The sequence below is a fragment of the Equus asinus genome, chromosome 10 (genome assembly GCF_041296235.1).
Source record: "Equus asinus isolate D_3611 breed Donkey chromosome 10, EquAss-T2T_v2, whole genome shotgun sequence".
In the NCBI taxonomy this organism is placed as follows: domain Eukaryota; kingdom Metazoa; phylum Chordata; class Mammalia; order Perissodactyla; family Equidae; genus Equus; species Equus asinus.
In genome coordinates this window covers 34,674,880-34,700,133 of record NC_091799.1, presented here as the reverse complement: position 1 = coordinate 34,700,133, position 25,254 = coordinate 34,674,880, and the positions used below count along the sequence as shown (strand labels likewise).

At 45.9% G+C, this 25,254-nt stretch overlaps 1 long non-coding RNA gene across 1 annotated transcript; it reads left to right on the top strand.

Moving 5' to 3' along the window:
- The first annotated feature begins 167 nt into the window (after positions 1-167).
- Positions 168-9,090, top strand: LOC123289338 (uncharacterized). The gene is made up of 3 exons (XR_006533237.2): positions 168-420; positions 5,542-5,636; positions 7,451-9,090. It is a non-coding gene; the product is annotated as an uncharacterized lncRNA (long non-coding RNA).
- Positions 9,091-25,254: the final 16,164 nt, after the last annotated feature.

Genomic DNA, 25,254 nt, shown 5'->3' with positions numbered 1-25,254 from the left:
ATATTCCATAACCATTTAATAAACAACCACTGAGACAATTAGCAAACATAACCTCCAGTAGCATGGACTCTGGCCTCCCACAAATTTCAGAAATGTCGCTTTCATTCATCTCAGGGTTTTAAAGTAGCACTTTCCCAAATTATATGAGCAAATTAGCAGTTTGGAATACCACACTCAGCTTCGGCAATCCTTGCCAACCTCATCCTGCTCAGAGAAGGCCACGCTCAGGCTTTTCAGAGCAGAGAGTAACATTGTTTCTTGCTGCCCTTTGGCCACTGTGGTACGGTTAGCCGAGGAGAGGCCTTGGCAATGGCACTGCCAGAGACTGATGAACAAGGAGAAGCTGAATATGGAGGGAAGTGAGAAAAAAGAGGAGACCAGGAAGGATTGAAGCTGCCATCTCTCGCTTAGCATCTCAAGGTCAGTGAACTTGCTGGGCTAATATGAGAGCCGTTAGTCACATGTGGCTATTTAAAGATTTTATTTTTCCTTTTTCTCCCCAAAGCCCCCGGTACATAGTTGTGTATTTTTTTACTTGTGGGTCCTTCTAGTTGTGGCATGTGGGATACCGCCTCAGCATGGCCTGATGAGCAGTGCCATGTCCGTGCCCAGGAGTCGAACCAGGGAAACCCTGGGCCGTCCAAGCGGAGCGAGTGAACTTAACCACTCGGCCACAGAGCCAACCTCTGTGGCTATTTAAATTTAAGTTAATTTCAATGAAACAAAATAAAAAATCCAATTCCGCAGTGGTGCTAGCCACGTTCAAGTTCTCAGCAGCCACACGTGTCTGCGGGCTGCGGTGTTAGCGTAAATGTAGACCGTTTCCATTACTGCAGGGAGTTCTGCTGGATGGAGCTGCGCAGTAAGCTCTGTTCCTTCCCCACTAGCCTCCTGCCAAATGTTGATCACACTGGGTACAGATGTCACAAAGCCAGTTTGGAAAGCTCTTGATGCTTTAGCATTTGTGCGTGGAGATCTAAAGAGCCAAACCCACGTAATAAAGGTCCTCTGAGAAGGGTGGCAATGCTCTGTTGTCACCGCTCACAGGTCTCTTGGATGGAGAATTCCCAAAGTGTTCTCTCTGCAGAGAGGGAGGGTTAATCGGTTCCTCCGTTTCCTTCTTTTCTAGCGACGTGGCCATAGCTGCCACTTCAATAAGCCAGCAATGTATTTCTGTGTCCCTGTGAGGGAGAGGAGCCTTCAAAGAGGAGATCAGTCCAGGGTTCAAATGCCATTAATGTTTGGGGGAAACATGAAAGGTTGTAGCCTAAAAATCAACTAAATCAACCCCCCTCCCCCACTCCTACCAGGCCATCTACCAGTAACGGGCTACTCTGGGAGGCCTTATGGGGGCACACGTTAGCCCCCCTTACCAGGAGTGGCCGTGCCCATCAGGAAAAGCCTCAGGGGAGAGTTTCACTCAGCAGAGCTGACCCCCACCCTCAAATACGTTGTCTGGAAGATGAGAGGGCCATGCTATGGGGATGCCTGAAGCCCCACTTCCAGCCGCATCGTCCCTTAGTCTAGTCCCAGTCGTGGAGACACAGGCCCAGCTGTTCCCACTGCACAGGGCTTTGGGCACTGGCCTGGTGGATGCTGCAGGTCTTCCTGCTTAACATCCCCAAACAGAACGGCTCTCTCTGCATTCCCAGCCTGCGGCTCCCAACTCACACGAACCTCAGAATGTGCTGAGCAGAGACCTTCTGAGCGTCTGGAGCAATCCGGCCAGCCCCGTTGCAAAACACTGATGATATCCACCCAAGTTTCCCATCTGAAGGGTTTGACTTTTTTCCAAGAGAAGCCTTAATAGATTAATTATATCTTCGCCTCTCCGGGATTTGGCAAATAAACAATGTTGCATTTATACCAACAATAGGTATAAAGACCTAGTGTTTTATCATGAAAATTAGCCAACCTAGGTTTACCAGGAGGGATAATAGGGAGTTAAAGCACAGTATGCAAGGGGCGGGGGCGGGGGGGTTAGGGTGAACTGACTGCCTCCCTAACCCCAGGCCCTTCAGATAAAATTTGGCCGAGTACAAATCTAAAGGCTTTTATGCTTTGCCTCCTTGGGAGCCCCTATTTCTTGATGTTTAGGAAGCATAATGCTACCCCAGATGACCGAGTAGATCTTGTTTCTGCGAGTTACAGACCTCTTTGGCATTTGAATACATGGAAAATATTTGTAAAGGTTGTTTTTGACATCTTGAGGCTTCAGGAATGTTTTTGCAAAAGGGATTTTCAGGGATCTGTTTCCTGGAATGAAGTGGGACCCCAAACTTATCAGATGAACGTTCCCATGATTGAAAAATAAACTTTCTTTGTTTTTAAATAAATTTCTATGTCTGGTGACTAAAAAAACAGAGGAGGGGCCGGCCTGGTGGCTCAGTGGTTAAGTGCACGCGTTCCGCTTCCACGACCGGGGTGCACCAGTTCAGATCACAGGTGCAGACATGGCACTGCTTGGCAAGCCATGCTGTGGCAGGCGTCCCACATATAAAGTAGAGGAAGATGGGCACGATGTTAGCTCAGGGCCATGCTTCCTCAGCAAAAAGAGGAGGATTGGCAGCAGATGTTAGCTCAGGGCTAATCTTCCTGGTGGTGGTGGTGGGGGGAGGGGTTGGGAAATAGATGAGAAGTAGGTAGGTAGATAGATTAAAAATTCAACCAGCAAGGGGTCCAACCAATATATGGGTTGAACATTCCTTGACGTGTAGTATGCAATATGAAAAAATGACCTAAAGTTTATAGGAAATGACAGTTTTGTAATGAGAAGGAAATTATATTACAGAGTCTTAAGTGCATTTTCCTCTGTGATCCATGAAGCAACATCAGAAAGCTTCAAGGCCATTTCAATATGGCCTGACTACCTTCGCACCCTCCTCTGCTTCCGCCCCCCACCACTCTCTGTTCCATCTTCCACGGTCCTTGGACACAGCGCCTCTTCCATGTCTCCAGCTCTTTGCACAGACTGCTCCCTCTGCCTGCTGCGTCCGCCTTCATCCAATTCCATTTTCTGACAACGGAAGCGTACTCCTACTTACTGTTGGAAACGCAGACGGCAAATGGATACTTTCAAAGTACAAAGTAGAAACGTCACAGCAAATTTGACACACACAGCCCCGTGAACCAGTTCTGCTGGTTCCAAGTTGTCCCAGAAGCCTGGCGTCTCTGAGTCCTAAGGGCCTGAGCCCCAGATCAGCCAGCGCCCCTCCCCCTGACCCCCTCCCTGGCTCTTGAGGAAGCACTCCGAGTCCCCAGAGCGGCTGCCTGCCCCTCCCTGCTCCCCACACCCAGAAATCTCTCTCCGCAGGCCTTGCCGCATCGTCGGACACACGCGGAAAGCCTAGGGTCCTGAAGCCCCGCCCCGCCAAGGCGGCCTCTCCCCGGAGCCACTTCTGACCCGGCCGCAGCCTTCCTGATGGCATAAGAGCCATTTTTGTGGGCCACGGTGAACTGAGGGATCCAGGCTCAGCTCTCAGACTTGGATCGACCTCTCAGTGGCAAGGCCTGAGGGCTCGTCAGTCTCAGTAAGCCAACAGGGCATGAAGCTGCACCCTAGAATTGAGAAGGAGGAGGGTGGGGGCTCCGCCTAGAGGATTCTCTTCCACAGCTGCATTTTCTGAGTGACAATCATGAGCCAGAAGGAAGAGAGAATAATCCTTCCTGAGCATCTACTATGCACTCATAATTTTTTGCACTTGGCCTTTGCGGCAACCTAAGCGACAGTACTGTTTCCCCCGGCCCCTGCTGGTAACATCGCGGGGCCAGGGCTGGGGTGCAGACGGAGGGCCACATCCCCCGTGCCACAGGCGTCAGTGTTCTAAAGGTAAAACTCAAGCTAAGACGCTGTTAAATAAAGCATGTGCTAACCTTCTAAGTTGACAAATATCTTCATGATCACCTGGGAGGCCAAGTTTGAATTTAGAATTCTTACGCTCATCTGAGTTCTTTTTTTTTTTTTTTTGAGGAAGACTGGCCCTGAGCTAACATCTGCCTCCAATCCTCCTCTTTTTGCTGAGGAGAATCGGCCCTGAGCTAACATCCATGCCCATCTTCCTCTATTTTATATGTGGGACACCTGCCACAGCATGGCTTGACAGGTGGTGCAAATGTCTGCACCCAGGATCCGAACCAGTGAACCCTGGGGTGCGGAAGCAGAACCTGCAAACTTAACTGCTGTGCCACCAGGCTGGCTCCTCATCCCAGTTCTGAGCTGAAGTGTGGCGAGGCTCGGAGAACTGTTCCTTCTCTCCTCAACCCTGACTCTGTCCCAAGCCAGTGAGGACACCCGTGTGTGGAAATCAGATGTCCCTGCTGTGTCCAACTCCATCCCCGTCACGTCCTCCCCAGCAGCTGCCCTTGGCCCCCATCAGGCCTCAGACAGTCAGCGTAGTACATCCTCAAGAGGACAGATCTGGGGAGCAGCCCCCACTGACCCCAGAGGTGGGTTCAGGCCAGTTTGGACAGAGAATTTCAGGGTCCCAGCCCCTGTGAGGTGGCCTAGGTGGGGAACATGGATTCTAAGGGGCAGGACCTTTGGCCCTTGAGCCCCTCACCCAGCAGGGAGCACCAGAACAGGACCCTATAGATTGGGGGCACTGGAGCAGGAGCCTGTCTTTCCTGAGCCTAAAGATTTTACTGACTTTATTTATCTCCTGCACAAATGAGCAGATCAATGTGGCTGGCCAGGAGGGGCCAATCCCCAGGAAGATGAACCTGAGGGTAACAGAAGACCCCATCTTAATCCAGGGCGATGGAGGGTCGACCCAGTAGCACTCCATGTTCTCAAATCCCTTGCTAAGTTCATAGATGAGAAATGGAACCCACAGAGTTTAAAAATTCCACGACTGTCCCATAGCCCGTAAGTGTTGGAGCTAGGCTGCCAACTTACATTGGTCTGATCCCAAGGTCCCTGCTCTTTTTTTTTTTTTTTTTTTTTTGCTGAGGAAGATTCAGCATGAGCTAACATTCATTGCCAATCTTCCTCTTTTTTGCTTGAGGAAGATCAGCCCTGAGCTAGCATCCATACCAATCCTCCTCTATTTTTTTGCATGTGGGACACTGACACTGCATGGCTGGTGAGTGGCATAGGTCTGTGCCCGGGATCTGAACGCGTGAACCCAGGTCGCCAAAGTGGAGTGTGCAGAATTTTAACCACTTCGCCATAGGGCCAGGCCCAATCCCCACTCTTTCTGTACCCTACTCTACTCCTTGAAAGACCAAAGAAGAAGGTGGCTAAGGTTGAAGAGAGAAAAGGATGCAGAAAATAGAGGGCCGAATTTGAGGCTCTGGGATTTGAAGAATCTCACTTTCTGCCTGCGATGGAAACCAAAGTCCAGTCCAAGGGATTCCTGAGTGTTGCTGTGCCACCAGGCAGCTCCTGACCCTGTGCCACCCTCTGGCCCCCGTAGGCTGGACTACTGCACCTAAAATGCAGAAGCCTCCCCTTGGGTGCATATCTGATGTCCCCCCAGCTTCTCAACTTATCTTTAAGTTTTTGCTATGATGAACTCTGACCTTTCCTCTCGTTCTTCCAAGCCATCTGCCTGCTCTGTCAAAAAAGGTGGCCTTGGGTGTGGCAGCTAATGAAGCTTTCCTCTGCAAGGGTACCTCACAGAGCACAGAGACACAAGGTATTTTTTCCTTGTTAAATTTAACTTTTAAAATTATGATCTGTTTACAGGTCTCTAATTGGCTTTGCAAAGGAAGACCAGAATGCATTATAAAACAAGATTTAAAGAAATAAAACACCTAAGTACAGATGGGAAATATGGCTGTTAAATTTACATGGCCATCAGTCCACTGGAGCTTTGGTCTTCTTTGATTATCCTTTTAAGTTCAGTCGTTCTCAACCTTGGCTACACACTGGAATCACCCAGGGAGCTTTAAGAACCACGGGTGCATGCGTCCCATTCCCAGAGACTGTGACGTGACTGCTCTGGGCGTGAGGATTTTAGGAAACTTTCCAGGGGATTTTATGCACAGTTAAGATTGAGAACCATGGTTTCTAAGGGAGAGTCTTATCTTAACCCTAACCTGTGTTGCTTTTCGCGTTTGCAAGTAAGTGTCCTTGAGCCTATCAGATCCACCTTTCCCGAAGATTTCCATTTTTGCCAACCAGGAAAGTTCCACTGCCTTCCTAGGTCACGTGAGTACTCTGGCATAGAGTCAAAATTCTGCCTGTGGTTATAGTTTTAAGGAAAGAGGGTCTTAATTTATCTCCTGCACAAATGAGCAAGTCAAGTGTGGCGGGCTAGGAGGGGCCAATCTCTGGGAAGATGGAACCAGCAAGAAGAAGAGGCAGAGTCCTTGGTCCAAGGGGAACAGTGGTGCCTTCTTAATCCTTGGGGGATGTAGGGTTGACACAGCAGTACTCCACATTCTCATGTCACTCTTCCCCCTCTCCTCAGCTGTATTTGCCCAGCCACCATTGGCTGCCTGGGCTCTGGCATGCTCCCTCTGTGCCAGAATCTTCTGCTATAAGAACCATCTAAGAAAGGTGGGAGGGGCCACAGAGGAGGATCTAAAGGCTTGAGAGCTCAGGCCCCCCCTCCCACCTCCTCAGAGTCATTCCAGGAGCCCTGGTCACATGGCTTGCCACCCACTCATTTGCTCGTGACCTGAGCCTTAGTTAAGGACAGTTACCCACCGCAGCCTATCAAGCGCAGCCACTACAACCGCAGAGAACTTGTACAACAAGTTCCACAACAAGGTCTGGCCTGAGGCTCTGGGAACTCAGCTGGGGACTGCGGTTCCCCCGAGGCGAGGGTGGGGCTCTCAGAGCCCTCTCACATGGCCTTTCTTCATAGACTGAGCGTGGCCTTTGTGCTCACCCTTCGGTCATCCACAGATCTAAAGATTCACGACCATGCTTGTGGTCAGCCCAAATAGCCGGCTGAGCTCTGCTCCTGACCCACGATGGGACGGGCCTGGGAAGAAAATGCCCACATTGTTTCATTATGAGATCAGGCATAGCTTTCCCAAATGCCTTTAATATTTCTGCCAGTCTTGGCAGGTTATTTTCATTCTTCACCAGGGCACAGAAAACTATTGTTTCCAAGAACTCGCAAACTCCCTCTAGTGTATACAATAGACTGGGCATTATTTGAGCATCAAAATTTTGAAGGACCTAAGGAGATAATTAGAAATTTGGACTAAGACTTATGAATTATGATAATCAAACATAGAGGTGATATTTATGGTAGCAAAAAAATATAAATAACTGACAAATAAAAATGGCAAGCAATAGGATATATAGGAGTATATGAGGAAGCCATTTGGTATAAACCTAATTCAGCCTGACTTCTTTTTTTTCCTCCAAAAGGGCCTGACTGGCTATTGAGCACGCATTGCATATCTGCTTAGACATTTCCTATGGCCAGAACAGAGGCCCTTGAGACAAAGATGCAACTTCCCCCCCACCCCTGACATTAGCATTTTTCCTTAGGCTAGGAACTGATTGCTGCACTCACCTCCCAGCTCACCTGTGACCACCCAGCTGGAGACAACAGACTGCCACCCTGCTGTGTTCACAGAAGACCTACCTGCTGTTTCCATCAATCGCTGTGCGGACAGAGTAGTCTCACGACTATTGTAAAAAGGACATTCCAATCATATGTGAAACATCCTCTTTGAGGGTATATAACGACCCTGTGTACCCCCCCACCTCTTTGGAGTGCTCTGTTCCTTTGTGGAAAGACTCTCCCAGGTTATAATCCTCAGATTTAAGCTCAGAATAAACTCACCCAAATTTTCATTTATAGATTGGATATGGATTATTTTCGTCGACATAACCTAAATAGGGAAGTGGGAAAAATAATCATGTTACATTATGGGCTTTAACTTGGAAATATGGTGTTTATGAAAGACTTTTTTTTTTTGGAGGAAGATAAGCTCTGAGCTAACATCTGTTACCAATCCTCCTCTTTTTGCTGAGGAAGACTGGCCCTGGGCTAACATCCATGCCCATCTTCCTCTACTTTATATGTGGGACGCCTATCACAGCATGGCTTGACAAGCAGTGCCATGTCCGCGCCTGGGATCCAAACTGGCGAACCCTGGGCTGCCAAAGCGAAACGTGCAAACCTAACTGCTGTGCCACCAGGCTGGCCCCATGAAAGATTTTTTAATGATACGGGGGAAATGCTCACGATACAATGGTGTTACTGAAATTGCATATCCATTGAGATATAAACGCTGTAAAAACATATGTAAGGGGGAGGGATGAATAGGCAGAACACAGAGGATTTTTTAGGGCAGTGAAAATACTCTGTGTGATATTGTAATAATGAATACATGTCATTATACATTTGTCCAAACCCACAGAATGTACAACACCAGGAGTGAACCCTAATGTAAACCATGGACGTTGGGTGATAACGATGTGTCAGTGTAGGCTCATCAGTTGTAACAAATTTAGCGAATGCCGAACCTGAATCTGACGTCTGTCTCCTGGAAACTTGTGCCCATCGGTCCCATAGTGACTCAGAGCACCTCCTCTTCCTCGTGACCGTCCTTCAGATGTCTACAGATCACAGGAACATCCCCCTGAGTATTTCCTCTGCTTCCAGCTAAGCTTTTATATTTCCTTGGACCATTTTGGTTTTTTCAGCCACTTTATCTTCCTCCGAACAAGAAGCTGCCTTGTTCTTAGATGACCCATCTCCATGGCCAGAGTGGATGGGTACAGAGGAGGTATTGACGCAAGCTGTCCTATCCGATTTCTGCTCTCGGATTTTTCAAACTGGCACTGAAGTCAGTCAGATCCTCTCTGGGTAGGAGCTGACGGATGTGAGGTTTGGGATGTGTTGACAGCCGTGTTTTCTGCCGTGTGTGGGAAGAACACCATATAAGAGAGACAATGAAGGTGACCCTGAGAGGAGCAGAGAAATGGAGGGGGAGGGACTGCCGGCAGCATTCGGGCATCTGGATGCGGTTGCTCCGGAAGCCCAGTGCTACCCCTGTCCTTCCGGTGGATTGTCATTCAATCCTTTTTGTATTCTGTGAACCAATAAAGTCCCTTTGTCTAAACCAGTTTACAGTGGATTTCTGAGACTTTCAAATAAAAGAATCAAACTGGCCACATCTGAAAACCTAGAGCGTGGGCTTTGGAATTCAAAAAGCCTCGGTTTGAATCCTATGTTCGCCACTTATTACCTTTGTGATCTTTAGGAAATTTCCTAAGTACTCTGACCTCGTTTTCTTCACCTGTAAAATGGGACCAGCATTCGGTACGTTACCGCTTTGCTATAAGGAATAAGGAAGGATCCTGCCTATAAAGGCCAGTTCTGCACCTGACACACAGTAGTCTCATCCCATTGGCAACAGCAAAGCAAATTTTATCTTTATTACTACCGAGTTTCAGTTAATTCAGGCATTTACACAAGCTGTCACAAAATTTGTTTCCTCACACTGAACTGACTTTTTGAGCCTAATTGCTGGATTTTCAGAATGTTTCTGCTCACTTTCCCCTTTGTTAATTCCGGAAAAATTGTTTAACAGGAATGTTGAAGTTTTTCAAAGGACAGATGCTCCTCTGTCCCCTAGGAAGCTTCTGACTTGTGTTGTTTTCAGAGTTTCATGACCAGGGCAACAGAAGCAGTCAATGTTTGAAGAAGTCTTTCTCCTCTGCTGTGGGTAAATTCTTGGGCCCTTTCCCAGAAATGACTTTCCAGAATAATTGTTCTAGAAAGCTACACGCAGACTGCCTGTCTGCTGAACTGTCACACATTGGAGTTAATTCACAGTTCCCGTCATCTATCCACAATGATATGCAAAAAGCCCTTGGCTTGGAGATAGAAGATTCTAGGCTCAATTTCCAGCTTTCGAAGTTTCCAGACTCCTCGGGTTACGAGTAAGTGTTCACTTGAGGTGTTGAAACATTGGATGGAATGATTCATCCACTTGTAATTCATTCAACACACATTTAACAAACACACTTCCTGTCCCAGGTCCTGTAGGGGCTGGTGCGGGAGTTCTAAGATGAACTCAGCTACTGACCTCAAACAGATCATGTTCTAATGGAAGAGAGCAGTCACATACAGCTGTCATTTAACAGATATAATAACGTAAGTAATGGTAGCTGCGGGAACAAACCCCCCAAGTCTCGGTGGCTTATCATGAAAAAAAGTTTGTCTTTTGGCTGGTGCAAAGTCCTCCGTAGGTTGGGAAGCCCTCCTTCTTCTTATAGCCACACCACAGGGGACATGTTGTTGTCACAGTGGGGTCAAGACAGATGGAGGAGGTACATTGGCTCTTAACCGCGTTGGTCCAGAAGTAACAAACGTCACTTCCGCTCATAGTCCGTTGGCTAGAACTGGTCACATGGTCACCCCCAAGCTAACTTCTGTGGAAGCCAGGAAACCTAGGGGAGCTCAGAGATTGGTGGTGAGCTCTAACTGTCTCTGCCCCTGTAGGTAATGCCGGGATGCCCGTGAGCGAGGGATCATGGGTGAATCACGACTCCCAGATTTGAGTAACAAACCAGCCTGAGCTGGCATAGACAGAAAAGGAAGTTTATTATAAGAATGGTAAGGATTTGGGGGTGTCTTTGAGAACCAAATGGCAGAAATGCAACTGGGCATAAGGCAGGGGTTAGAATCAGGAAAAGCAAAGGCATTGAGACACGTCTATTGATTTGGTACCACTCTGTGAGGAGAAAAGGAAGTAGCTGGCTTTTAGCATCATGGACAATCCATTAGGCGTGATTTGTGGGGAGTTCAGGTGTTCCTGATGAGGGATATTTCATCCACACCAAGGAGAGAGGGAGGAAGGGAGGAAGGAAGGGCATTCCAAAGGAGGTGATGTCTGCCCCAAGTTTTTTCTTTAATATATATTTTTATTGTGGTGAAATTGCCCTGAGTTCTGAAGGCTAAGAAGGAGTTTGTTAGGTGAAGACAGAGAGCAAGGTGATTCCAGGCAGCAGATGCAAAGAACTGGATGCATGAAAGAGCTTGGAATATGTTGGGAAATAAAAGTGCTCTTCATGGCTAGCATTTAGGATGAAGTGACGGATACCATAAGTTGACTACCCAATGTACAGTCTCCCTTCTTCTTTCTCGCTAATAGATAATAGATTTTATCTGAGGCATCTGTAGTACCGTTTCCAAGGTGATCATGACAAGGTGATCTAGGCCAAATATGACAATTCTGTTCCTTACTTTTTAGATTCCTTTGAAGCCAGTGATGGCCATGTGACTTTTTTTTTTTTTTAAAGATTTTATTTTTCTCCTTTTTCTCCCCAAAGCCCCCCAGTACATAGTTGTATGTTCTTCGTTGTGGGTCCTTCTAGTTGTGGCATGTGGGACGCTGCCTCAGCGTGGTTTGATGAGCAGTGCCATGTCCGCGCCCAGGATTCGAACTGACGAAACACTGGGCCGCCTGCAGCGGAGCGCGCGAACTTAACCACTCGGCCACGGGGCCAGCCCCGGCCATGTGACTTTTTTTCTGGCCAATGAAAACTAAGCAGAAGTCAGCTGAAGGGTGTTTCTGGAAAATCTCTTGCTGTCATGATAAAAGGAAAAAGATGCAGCAGCTATGGCTCTTTGTCTTTTCTCCCTTCTTCCTGCTTTATGTGATGATGTGATGACTGGAACTATGGCAGCCATCCTGAGCAATGAGGCAAGAAACATAAGTAGAAGACAACATTCCGAGGATAGCACAGGAAAGACAAAAGGAGTCCATGTCCCTGATGGCATCACTGAGCAGCCAAACCATTGCCATCAATTTCTCACCTCTAGATTTTTTGTGTGAGAAAAATGAACCCCCCGTTTGTTGAAACTGTGTGTATCAGATATTCGTGCACCACATTGCATCTCTAAACCTTTGATTCCAGTCATGTATATGTTTTGCAAACATTTTCTCCCCATCTGTGGCTTGTCTTTTGGTTTTCTTAACAATAGTTTTCAAAGAGCAAAAGTTTAAATTTTGATGGAGTCCATTGTATCAATCTTTTCCTTTTCAGGTTTGTGTTTTTTTTTATGTTCTTTGCTTACCTAAGGTCACAAAAGTTTTCCTCCTGTTTTGTTTTTTTTTTAGAAGATTTATCGTTTCAGCTCTTACACTTAGGCCTATGAATGCTTTTGAGTTAATATTTTATATGGCTTGATATATGAGTGAAGGTTATTTTTTTTTTGCCTTATAGATACCCAGTGGTTCCATTTGTTGAAAAGTCTATTCTTCCCCCATTTTAAGTACCATGGCATCTTTGTCAAAATCAATTGACCATGTTAGAATGGGTCTATTTCTGAAATCTTTATTTTGTTCCATCGATTTTTTTTATTGTTGTTCCATTGATTTTTGTGTCTACCTTTGTGCTAGCATCTTGCTGACTTTGGTAGCACTATAGTGTATTGTAAATGGAGATGATTTTTTTTTTTTGGTGAGGAAGATTGGCCCTGAGCTAACATCTATTGACAATCTTTCTCTTTTTACTTAAAGGAAGATTGTCCCTGAGCTAACATCTGTGCCAATCTTCCTGTATTTTGTATGTGGGACAACCTCCACGGCATGACTCCCTCTCTCAATAAGCAGTGAGTGGGTCCGCACCCAGGATCTGAACTGGTGAACCCCACGCTGCGGAAGCAGAGTGTGCAAACTTAACCTCTATGCCCCTGGCCAGCCCCTGGAGTTGATTTTTAAATTTTAGTTTCTAATTGCTCATATCAGTATATAGAAATGCAATTAATTTTTGTATATCGCCCTTGAATCTTTCACTTTTGCTGGAATCACTTATAATTCTACAGCTTTTTTCTTCTTTTGGTGTATTCCTAGGATTTGTCTGGGTACACAGTCATGATGTCTACAAATAAAGTCAATTTCTCCTTTATGCAATCTATTGTTATCTGTCAGGATTTATTCCTTATCTTTGGGCCTTAAGCAGTTGACCACATGTGGCTCAGCATGACCTTCTTCATGTTTGTCCTGCCTGATGTTCATTGAGCATCTTGAATCTGTAAATTCATATTTATAATCAAATTTGGGAAAATTTCAGCCATTATTTCCTCACATGTTTTTTCTGCTCCATTCTCTTGCTCTCCTCTCCTTCTGGAACTCCGCTTACATATATGTTAGACCATCCGATACTCAGGTCCCTGAGTCTCTGTTCTTTTTTTTAAAAAAAATCTTTTTCTCTCTGTTCTTCAGATTATATAATTTCTATTGCTCTATGCTAAAGTTCACTTACTCTTTCCTCTGTTATTTTCATTACATTTAAAAAAATTTAAGTATTGTGTATTTTCATTTCTAGAATTTTCATTTCATTTAAAAAATAATTTTGATTTTTCTTTGTTGAGATTTTCTCTCTTTTCATTCATTGAAAGCATATGTTGTTTTCAATGAGAATAGTTACATGTTGAGAATACATTTGAGAATAGTTGAGAATGCATTGAGAAACAGTGAGAATAGTTATGACAGCCTTTTAAAAATCCTCATCTTCTAGTTCTAAGATCTGGATTATCTTGGAGTCATTTCAATTGATTTTCTTTTCTCTCGAGAATGTGTTCCATTTTCCTGGTTCATCTCACACCGGGTTATTTTATCTTTAGTAAACTGGACACTATGACAATGGGGTCACCTTGTACAACTTCCCAACTTTGCATGTGTCCTCTGCGCCACGGTCTGCCTGTTTCTGTCCCCCTCTGGTGCCTTCAGGGAACCACTATTTGTGTCATGCCCAGATTTTATTACTGTGGTCTGTGGGATAATCTGTCTAGTAGGATCTCATTTAGTCAGATCTGTAAACAGACTTCTGTGTGGGTTTTGAATTCACGTTGGCCTGACAGCCTCTCACCTCAGGGACAAGCCCCATGCCTTTCATTTTTCTGCCCTGAGGCTTCTTCAGTGCTGCCGTATGGGAGAGCTGGCATTCACACATGTGCAGCCCAAAAAGGTGGGGGAGTTAAGGGTTCTGGGGCAGCCATCAAATAGCGGGGGATGGAAGTCAGTGGATCAATACTTCTCCGTCTTGACTTAAGAGAAGGCAATTCCAAGAAGATTTCTGTGTGCTGCTCAGAGGGCCCTGGCAGGATTGAGGCCCCGTGGGCCCACTGGTGGCCAACATAATAACATACCCTTTAATTGGCTTCTCCTCTTTCCCTGTTTCACTTTCTCTTGTACCTCACTCTTCTGGGGTCAACTCCCAAGTTAACTGTCTGCACTCAAGTTCTTGTCTCAGTTTCCATTTTTTTGTGTGTGAGGAATATTAGCCCTGAGCTAACTGCTGCCAATCCTCTTTTTGCTGAGGAAGACTGGCCCTGAGCTAATGTCCATACCCGTCTTCCTCCACTTTATATGTGGGACGCCTACCACAGCATGGCGGGCCAAGCAGTGTTATGTCTGCACCCGGGATCCGAACCAGCGAACCCCGGGCCGCCAAGAAGCAGAATATGCGAACTTAACTGCTGTGCCACCGGGCCGGCCCCTCAGTTTCCATTTTTGGAGGGAACGCAGGCCAAGGTTCAATTGTCAGTCCCATTTTCTCCCCAGCTCCGTTGGGAGCAGATGAAGCAGGAGAGCTAGGCTGGATCCTGGTTTTTTTTAAGATTTTAATTTTTCCTTTTTCTCCCCAAAGCTCCCTAGTACATAGTTGTGTATTTTTAGTTGTGGGTCCTTCTAGTTGTGGCACGTGGGACGCTGCCTCAGCACGGCCTGAGGAGCGGCACCATAGTCCGCACCCAGGATCCGAACCAGCGAAACCCTGGGCCACTGAAGCAGAACGTGTGAACCCAACCACTCAGCCACTGGGCCGGCCCCTGGGATCCTGCTGGTTTTTTTTTTTTTTTTTGAGGAAGATTAGCCCTGAGCTAACTGCTGCCAGTCCTCCTCTTTTTGCTGAGGAAGACTGGCCCTGAGCTAAAATCCACACCCATCTTCCTCTATATGTGGGACACCTACCACAGCATGACATGCCAAGTGGTGCCATGTCCACACCCAGGATCCGAACCGGTGAACCCTGGGCCGAGGAAGCGGAACGTGTGAACTTAACCACTGTGCCCCTGGGCCAGCCCGCTGGGATCCTGTTTTTAAAGGCCTTAAATGCCACCTAAGAAGTTTGGATTCTATTCTGGAGGGAAGAAGAAAGAATTGGAAGATATCGAGAATGAGAATGATCAGACTGTTTAAGATCTTTATTGTCCCAAGATTTGAAGATTCTCTGACTTGAAATCACTGAATTTCGGTTTCTGTAATTAATGAATTGAGAAAGTAGCACTTCCCTGTCTATTTCACACAGTTGTTACAGAGACCAATTTACATAATTCTCATTCCACAGGGGCTAAATAAAAATAGGGTGTTTCTACTATTACTTCCGTCTAAAGTAAGTTGTATGTTAGTGTGGGAACTAAGCATTCTAATACTTTTTAGAAACCTTATTTGCTTATTAGGATTTGCAATTGTGGCAAAAGCACATTTTCAGCATTCAATTTCATGGGCCGTGGAATCCAAATGCAATTTTGGGTTGTATCTGTAAGATAGCAGAACAATAAACTCTAATATATCCGTACGGAGTTATAGATCCTAAACTAACAAGGGTCTTAGATAGAGATGGGCCTTCTAAGACTGATGTGGAAATGCTGGGATGTCTCAGGCTTCTTCCATCTTTCTGCTCTGCCAGCTCGAGAGGGTGGCTTCCATCTTCAAAGGCTCTAGATGATTGTTGCGACTTCAGAGACAATGTCCCCTTTCAGGGAGGAGGGAAGTAATGGGAAGGGAAAAGGGTGAGACTTCAAGTTGAGTTGATGCCTCTCCTCCAAGAACTTTCTAGAAGTTTCATCTAATGATTTCTATTTATGTCTTACTGGCCAGCCTTTCAGCACAAGGAGAGCTGGAAAATGTGGTCTTTTAGCTGGGCTTTAGTTACTTTCTGAGATTCAATTTCTGCTTCCGTAAAATGGTGCTAAAAATTTGTACTTTACAAATTTGCAGTTGATACAACCATTTTGGGGATTCTGTGAGATAATCCCTATAATGTGCCTGGCATCATGCCTGGCACAGTATAGATGCTCAACGCATATCTGTTGAATCTAAATCTAACAGTTTCCTGTGCCAGGCACTAGGCTAGAACTGAGAAACAAAACAGGACATATTCTCTGCCTTCAGGGAACTCTAAGTGTGAGAGTTTGTTTGTGTATGTGTGGTGAGATGTGTCACGCGGAAACTGTGCTGTTCCCCCAGACCCCCTCTTTAGTGCCCTCATGCCTGTACCCCAGAAGCTGGGAAGAATGGTGGCTGATGGCTCCCAGCCACATACCTCAATGGGAATTGCCTTCAGCTACAGGGAACAGCCTGCCTCCCGGTTACGCTCCCTCCTAGGTGTGGTCCAAGGCCAATGATTGCCTAATGCATGGGTAAATAGCCCATCCTCTTTGCCTCAATTTTGGGACAACTTTGAAGGGCCGTCATGGCTCCAGAACTCCCTGAAGGACCGACTAAGACTCGTTTGCAGCTGCATTTCATCTTTCCTCCCCAAGCCTCCTCACCTTCTTAGGTGCATGTCTCTCACTAGCATTCCCAGTAACTCTTCTGCATGCAGCCTTCCTTCTCAGAGCCCATTTCCAGGAAACCCAACCTATGACACACGACAGGTTACTGCACAAGAGATTTCGCAGGTGTCTTCAATTACAAGGGCTGGGGACAGGAACCGGAGAGTCATCCGGCCGGCTGTTCTCATCTCTTCATCGCTCCTCTGCATCTTCTCTGCATGACTGCTTCCTGACAAGCCAGGCTTTCCGTGGCCTCTGGTAGCCCTAATGCCATCTCAAAACTTCTTTTCAGCTTTCTCTCCCACTGCTAACTCCCTCCTTCTCTGGATATTTCTGTACAAGTTCCTGTAAAGAACATCTGACAGGCTCAGCTCGTCTTTTCAAGTCAGGCCACCTCATAGACTGCCAGCAAACCTATAGGTTGGCTGACCTTGGCTCAGGGACCTGCCTCTGGTCCAGTCAGCTGTGCTTGTGGGGAGCAGGGAGCGGGGTAGGGCTCGTGGGCCTAGGGCCTCCCCTTCAGCAGGGCTAGTGGTGTGGGGGTGGGGGTGGGACTTTGGCTAAGGAGTCCGGTGCATTATAAAGGGTGGTCTCAGAGCAAATGAAGCCCCTGAAAACCCAGGTGAAAGGAAAGAGGAAGAACCAGAATGCCATGTCAGGTGAAGCAGGGAGGCCCCTGTGTTCTTGGCTATGGAGAAGACCAACTGGATTTGGAATGTAGGGTTCAAGGAGGCAGAGGGAAGAATGGGATTGAAGCTAAAGCGTTGGCCCTGCCCAGTTTCAAGGGAGGTTGGACCCCAGATAGCGGACCATGGGAAGAAAGCAGCGGAGGGAGCCGGGTCTGACTCCAGGAGAGAGAAGGGAGCCGGGCAGGTGGTCAGGTGTCACTGGTGGTCAGGTGTCACTGGGACCTATTTATTTAGTTACCTATTGTTCTCCACAGGACACATTGTGCTCCACAGGGAGACCTCAGCTTGCGCATGGGGCAGTGCTTCCAGACCACGTGCCAGCCACTTAGAGTATTTTCTTCCCCCTCCCACGCCCATAGCAACAGCCTTCGGGTCTGAAAAGTCCCCACAGCTGAATTTCCTCCTGCAGCTTGCTCTGTCTGAGGGAGGCGTGGTACATCCTCACATCTGAGGACGCCCACAGCTCCGTTTTACATTGCTTTGACCCTCTCACACACTGCATGAGATAGAGCAAGAGGCATTATCCGCTCTTTATGATGCTGTCCGATACGGTAGCCACTAGCGCATGTGGCTCCTTAAATTACACTAAATAAATAAAAAAAATTGTCCCCAGTTGCACTAGCCACATTTCAAGTGCTCAGGAGCCCCACGTGTCTAGTGGCTACCATATTGGCTAGCAGATATAGAACATTTCCATCATTCTAGAAAGTTCTCTTGGACAGTGCTGCCTCAGAATGCGAGCTTCAAGTGTGTGTCTATCTAATTTTTTGTGGTACCCCAGGCCCCGTGACAGTGTTGAGCACATAGCACGTGCTCAATAAACAGTTGCGGGATGAGTGAAAGGATGAGCAAATCTCCGCTTACAGAGGAGGAAAAGGAGATTTGGTGAGGTGAGTTACTTCTGTGGGTGGTCCAGCAGATGGGTGACAGAGCTGGGACTCCATCCTAGTCCTTCCACCTCCAAGTACAGGCCTTGCTCAGCCTCTCCCTGCAGCTGCCTGGATTTGCCCCCCGACCCCTAACAGGAGAAAGTGGTCCTCCGCTGTCACATCAGCAACCTCCTGCCAGCTGACTGGAAAACCACTTTAAAAATGGCTTATGAGGGACATTTTCCAAGGTAAAGGGAATAGGAATATGTGGAAAATACAGAAAAGGAGAAAGAAAAGTTATTCATTCCTCTGACACTAAAACCAGCTCAGTTACCATTTTGGTACATTTCCTCCCAATCTCTTTTCCGTACAGAAGTGTTTGAGGCTTTCCACAGGGTTGCGCCATTTTGTTTTGAAAATGGATTTGCTAAGAAGTTACTCAGGCCAGCAGCTTTCTATTTCCTTCTCCCAGCCTCCTCTTGAAGCTTCTGGGCCCTTTTATCTCTTTAGATATCAGTATAGTCCTGAGTTCATGGATGTTTCCCGCATCCATAAAGGTGCCACAGCCATAATAAGGTAGAGCTGAAGGCAGGGACCAAAAGGATATTAAAGCTGGGAGGTTGGGGCTGGAGAGTTGCTACCTGCCTGTGAGGGGAGTCCAGCCACAGGCTCTGTGCTTGCAGGGAGATGAAAGTGAGTTGCCTGAGTGAAAAAAGCTAGAAGTCACAAAGGCTTCTTCGATGTGGAAGCAGAACCAGAAGAATGCCACCTCCCGCTCGGGGCCCTGTGCAGATGTGAGTTCCTACCTCTTGTATGGTATGGGGATTCCAAGTGGAAAAACTAGTGTAAAAACTTGTGGGACAGGTAAAACTTGGGGGACCTGAGGCTCCATGAAACCCCCCGGGTAGGGACACTTCCCCAGCTGGGGGTCCGGATGCTCACAGAAACCCGATGGAGATGGGCTTGCAATTCACTTACCAACCCACGTGAAGAAATGAGCCACACGCAGTCAGCAGCTGCCACAAATAGGAGCCTTTGCACCCCAAGAACTAAAGATAATAAAACAACTTGAAAGAAACCTTAAAACAAGCAGGTTTACATTTTTTGAAGAGATAAAGGAACAGGTATGTTAAGCTTTAAAGCCAGAGCAGGACAGCACGAGAAAAGAATAGGCAGGTTTGAAAAGTGTCTGCATGGAAATTCTAGGGAAGATGTAATTATTGAAATAAAGAGAGCCTATGAATTCAGAGATGTGAGGAGAGAGCGGGAATGGCCTTTTAAAGGATGTTTCTGTTGATACAATTATTAACCTTCCCTATGAACCAGGCCCTGTTCAGGGATTTCAGATATATTAACTCATTAGATGTGCACAACCTTATAAAGTAGGCGATACTGTTCCATACAGGGGAGGCAGGGAATATTCTGGTGGACCTATGGACCGGCCATCCCCAGGACAGTCAAAGAAGAAGAATAAAATGTTGTGTATAAAATAAAGCACTTTAGGGGCCGGCCCCGTGGCTGAATGGTTAAGTTCTTGAGTTCTGCTTCAGTGGCCCAGGGTTTTGCCGGTTCGAATCCTGGGCGTGGACATGGCACCGCTCATCAAGCCACAACTAGAAGGACCCACAACTATGTACTGGGGTGCTTTGGGAGAAAAAGGAAAAATCAAAAAAAAAAAAAATAAGGCACTTTTTACATGGATTATCTCATTGAATCCTCATTTGAAAAATCTCCTTAATCCTCAAAAAAATTCCTCAAGGCAGGTGTTATTATCACCTCCATTTTGTGGCTGAGGAGACTGAGCTGACAGCCATTAAGAAAATAAGTTCGCAGGCAGCCCAGTGTTTCGTTGGTTCGAATCCTGGGCGCGGACATGGCACTGCTCATCAAGCCACGCTGAGGCAGCGTCCCACATGCCACAACTAGAAGGACCCACAACGAAGAACATACAACTATGTACCGGGGGGCTTTGGGGAGAAAAAGGAAAAAAGTTATTGTTACCGAACCTGAAGTGAGTTTGCTCACCTGTTGCGCAGCAAGCCAATCTCTGACACCGGGGGTGGTGGAAGAAAGTAGGAACTTTATTTTTGCACAGCGCTGAGCAAGGAGAGAGGGCAGCTAACGCTCAAATCCCAAACTCCCTGAAAAGCTAAAAGGAAGGGTTTTTATTTTGGGGCTTTAGGTAGGGGAGGGGGAGCATATGGCCTTGCTGGTCGCCTTGCTGGTCGGAGCTTTCCCACCAGCCTGTCTTTGGCCTTGAGACACTTGCAGAGAGGAGGGAGCCCGTGACCTTGCTGGTCAGAGCTTTCCCACCAGCTCATATCTCTTTGTGGGGAGGAGATGGTCGAGGTGCTTGTCCTTGACGGTGTCTGTCTCCATGGAGCATAGTGGATTCTGGAGCCGGGAAGCCAGAGAGTAAGCAGGGAATGAGTGTTTTGGTTTTAACCCCATATATGCTGGGTTTAATGTGGGGAAACTGATACCAGGGTCGGTATCATTATATCTTTAAAAAAAAAAAGAAATCTCCCTCGTGTTTACACAGTCACCAAGCACTGTAGTTGGGACTTAAATCGAGGCAGGTTGAATCCACAGTCCAAGCTCTTAACAATGATGCTAAGGAGCCTGCAGTTGTTCATTCTGACTTTAAGTTTATGCTTCTCTTATTACTGAATGGACAATTCAGTCACTGATTCAAAGGTACCCATGGGTCTCCCACTTCCCTCCCCCACCTCTGTCACTCTCCCAGGGCCACCAGTGTTCCCAGTTTCTTGTGTAAACTTCCCGAGCCATTTTATGCCTATAGAGGCAAGTGTCTACAGATACAGTTATATACAAGTCTCTCCATCTACAACGATGGGTATTCTTTCTCCCTTTGTACACAGGCGGAAGTTTCCTCCGCGCCTGCTCTTATCTTGCTGTTTTCATTTAACAGTCTACCCTGGAGAACATTCTGTATTTGTGTAGAATAATAATAATAGTATAGAATATTTACTATTACTAAAAATATAGAATAAGGTAGAGGTATAGAAAAATAACAACATAATAAAAGCCTTCCTCATTCTTGCTTGTGACTGCAGAATATTCCATTGCAGGTCTGTATTATGATTTATTTATCCAGACTATTTAGCTAGACCTAGAACTATTAGCTATAACTGTGTAACTAGCCCTCTATGCTGGGCATTTGAACTGTGTCCAATCTTCCGCCATTACAATGCTGTAGTGAATAACTGGATACACACGCGGAATCTGTTCCTGAAAGCTGATTTCTGGGTCAAAGGATTGTGCATTTGCAGTGTTACTATAGAGCAATCGATGACTAGTTAAAAATCATGCGGACCTTTTTAAAAACGATTTTTTTCTGATTATAAAAGATACGTGGTAGTTGTAAAAAACCCCACATCACCCATAATTCATAGACTAGGATCTTCACTGTTAACGTATTGGTATGCCTTCTGAGCCCCTTTTTGTGTATGCACATACACATGCACGCACCTCAGAGACCACACGACTTACCTAGTTTTTTATGGAGCTTTTTACATTGAACATTACACCATAAGCATTTTTTATTTTATTTAGACCTTCTTTACAAATGGCGTTTTCATGACTGCATACTGTTCCATTATAGGACCACACCATCCTTTACTTAACCCATATCCTCAATATTGGACCCTTGTTTCCAATTTTTTCAAATTTTAGAAACCTCTGCAATGAATATTGCTGTATGTAAATTGTTCCCATTTCTGTTTAATTTCCTAGACACTCTTTATTCTAATCATTAGAATCAATGACTAAAAGTAGAAGTTTTTCCTAGTCATGTTTTATTCCAGTCATGGAAATTAATGACTAGAAATAGAAGTTAGGTTAAAGAATATCTACATTTTAAAAGTTCTTTATATATACTGTTAAGATGTACTTAACATATACTTCCCTCCTGGAAAGTTGTGTCAATTTATGCTCCAACATCCTCATCTCCTCAGTCCCTTATCAACATGAAGTTTTATAATATAGGAAATTCAGGAAAAGGTGGCATCTGTCACTTAGTTTTTATGATTATATATGTAATGATTATTTACTATAAACAATTGGAAAAGAGCAAAACTTAAAAAAAAACAACCCATAAGCCCAAAATTTTGGTCTAATCATTATTAAATTGTTGTTGGCTTTCTTTCCAGGCTTTTCTCTATTCAAATATTTTCCATAAAATTGTCATTAAATACGCTTCAAAACATGCCTTTTATTTTTGCCAAGTTTAAGCTAAAAATGGCATCTCATTTGAATTTGTCAAATTTGTTGCAAATATTCCTCTCAGTTTCTTGTTGCCTTTTATTGTGTTTACGGTGTTCTGAATTTTTATGTGATCAGATCTGGAAACTGTTTTCTTCCATCTCCACCAGCTCCCTTAAAAACTTCTTGCCGTGGGGATAAGGGTGATAGGGGTGTTAAGTAACGTGAAAAAGGACTGTTAGGGGGAACAGGATCCTGTCTGAGATGGGCAATGTAAGGAGTACTGGCCTGTCTTCATTCAACAGACGTTTACTGACACCTGCTTATCACTGTGTGTGTGCGTAGGGGCACAGAGATGATCCATGCATGATTCTCTCTCCTGTAGGGAGATAAGATGAGCATAACCAGTGACTCTAACACAAGAGGCAATGAATTCCAAGCCAGCAGAGAGAGCCAGAGCAGGAAACATAGCTCCAGCTCAGGAAGGGGCAGGCAAGGAAGGCTTCCTGGAGGAGATGACATATTAGCTGAACCTACACCACTGGCATGGCATGGGGCATGTGGATGCGAGGAAAGGAGAAGACAGAGCTGCAGGACTCGCTGAGGAATAGAAGTTATCACACTCCTGCCAGGAGGGGAGCAAGAAGACACTGTGGGGAGCCCTGGGCCCCAAAACCCCTCATCCTTAGAGTAATGGGCAAATACTGTCCTCGGCTCACAAGGAAAGAGCTGTGTTAAAACAGGCCATCTTCACATGACGGTTTGGAATTCCAAATTGACTTATCCATTTAATTCACACCATATTTGCAGCATTAACTAGGAGCACACCTTTTGATGGTGATGTGAATCGAAGTGGAAACAGGCTTTCTATCTTTCTTGAAGACCAGTCCTTGAGGTAACACAGTTTTAACTGGAATAAGATGAGGCAGGAATTCGGTAACTTTTGCCACCAAGGGGGGCCCTCTGGATGCTCTCCAGGCGTTGATGCAAGGAGGCCAGCCTGTCAAGTGATCGGGCCAGTGATAGGTTCATTAGAGGGCGCACCAGAACGTCAGGGCCCTTTAGAGGTTGCCCAGAATAACTCCTCCCTTCCTGCAGAGCTGCTCCTGTCCCACTCTTCAATCCAGTCATCAAGTTCTGTGGGGATGGGTCTGTGCCTCCCTGACCAACGCCCGGGCCACGGTGATTGGTCCAAGGGGTGAGCACTTACCTTGAGCTGGGCCAATCAGAATGCTCCCTTGAGCAGCAATGAATGGGATTGGAGGGACCGCTCCTTCCTCTCTGGCTTCGGAGCTGTGAGGAAGAGCCATGTACCAGGCCATTTGAAGACATCGGAGATAATCGAGGCCGAGAGAGGCGGCAACCAAAGGAGCCAAGAATCCAGTCTCTCCAGGGAGCTGCCCTCCTTCTTGAAGTCTTCCTTCCATTCTGGCACTGCGCTAGTGTCCCGCCCAGGAGACAGCCTTCTTGGTTTAAGCTAATCTGAGTTGGGTTCTTGTCCCCTGCGATCCAAAGAATCCTGTCTGACGCAAGGACTAAGGGGCTCTGATTCTTACATCTAATTTCACCGCCAAATTGAATGATTTTCACTTCTTCAGTATATGCGCATTGGTAACAATATTCCAGCCTTTAAAAAATTGTGAGTAACACATGGTTATTACAGAAACTTAGACTATACCAATAAGCAAAAAGACAAGAAAATCCACCTACTACTCTATCCCTAGAGATAGCACTCTTAACATATAGGCATTCCCCACTTCCTCCCCGATGTTTTTGCTATCACCTATGTATCTATACATCTTTGATCTATTTTTTTAATTTATCATCTATCTAAACAGTAATAGCTAACACTGCACGTATTTTGCACCATGAATGGTCTAATTTTCCACTTAATAACTCAATCTTCACAACAACCTATGAGGTAGGTATTGTTATCCCCAGTCTGTAGACGAGAAAACTGAAGTTCAGAAAAGAACAGAAAGGTAGGAGAACACAGGCTCAGGGAGGTTGGGTCTGTTACCCAAGGACTTACAACTGATCAGTAAGGAGGAGCCCAGATTTAGATCTAGGCTGTTTGGCTTCAGAATCTATATTCTTTTGTGTGTGTGTGTGTGTGTGCGTGTGTGAGGAAGACTGGCCCTGAGCTAACATCCGTTGCCAGTCCTCCTCTTTTTTTGGCTTGAGGAAGATTGTCCCTGAGCTAACATCTGTGCCCGTCTTCCTCCACTTTGTACATGGGATGCCTCCACAGCATGACTGGTGAGTGGAGTAGGTCTGCACCCAGGATCCAAACCTGCGAACCCCGGCCTCTGGAGTGGACCTCATGGACCTTTAACCACTCGACCATGGTGCCGGCCCCCAGAATCTTTATTCTTAGCCACCTCACTATACTGACTGTATTTAAAGTTAGAATCACCCAGCAATACTATTCTGTAACCTGAGTTTCTTATTTACGGAAACATCATGGATTCTTTGTGTGTGTGGACATCAACAGCTCTCACACCACTTTCAGAGCTGCGCAGTTTCCCATAGGAAAGGTGCACCAGACTTTATGGAACCAGGCTCAGCCTGGTGAGCATCGAGAGTGTTTCCAAATTTTCACTATTATAAAAACCCCTAGCTGTAAAAACATATTTAAAAACTGTCTCGATATCATAAAACAAAATCCTTCAGTTATTCCCTTAGGTCAGACTCCCAGAAGCGGAGTTATTGGGTTGGTGGGTTTGCAAATGTTGTGGCTTTGATGTCTGCAACCAACTACCGCTCAGAACAACTTAAACTCTTCCTCCTGGAGACTGATGACACTTTTTTAGGTTTTTTTCTTTTTTAATTTAAAAAAACTGAGATTAAATTCACGTATTAAAACCCACCATTTCAAAGTGTGCCCTTGAATGGTTTTGAGTATATTCACATGACCAGTCTCTGATTTCAGAACATTTTCATCACCCCCCAAAGAAACCCCATCCTCATTAGCAGTCACTCCCGTTCCCC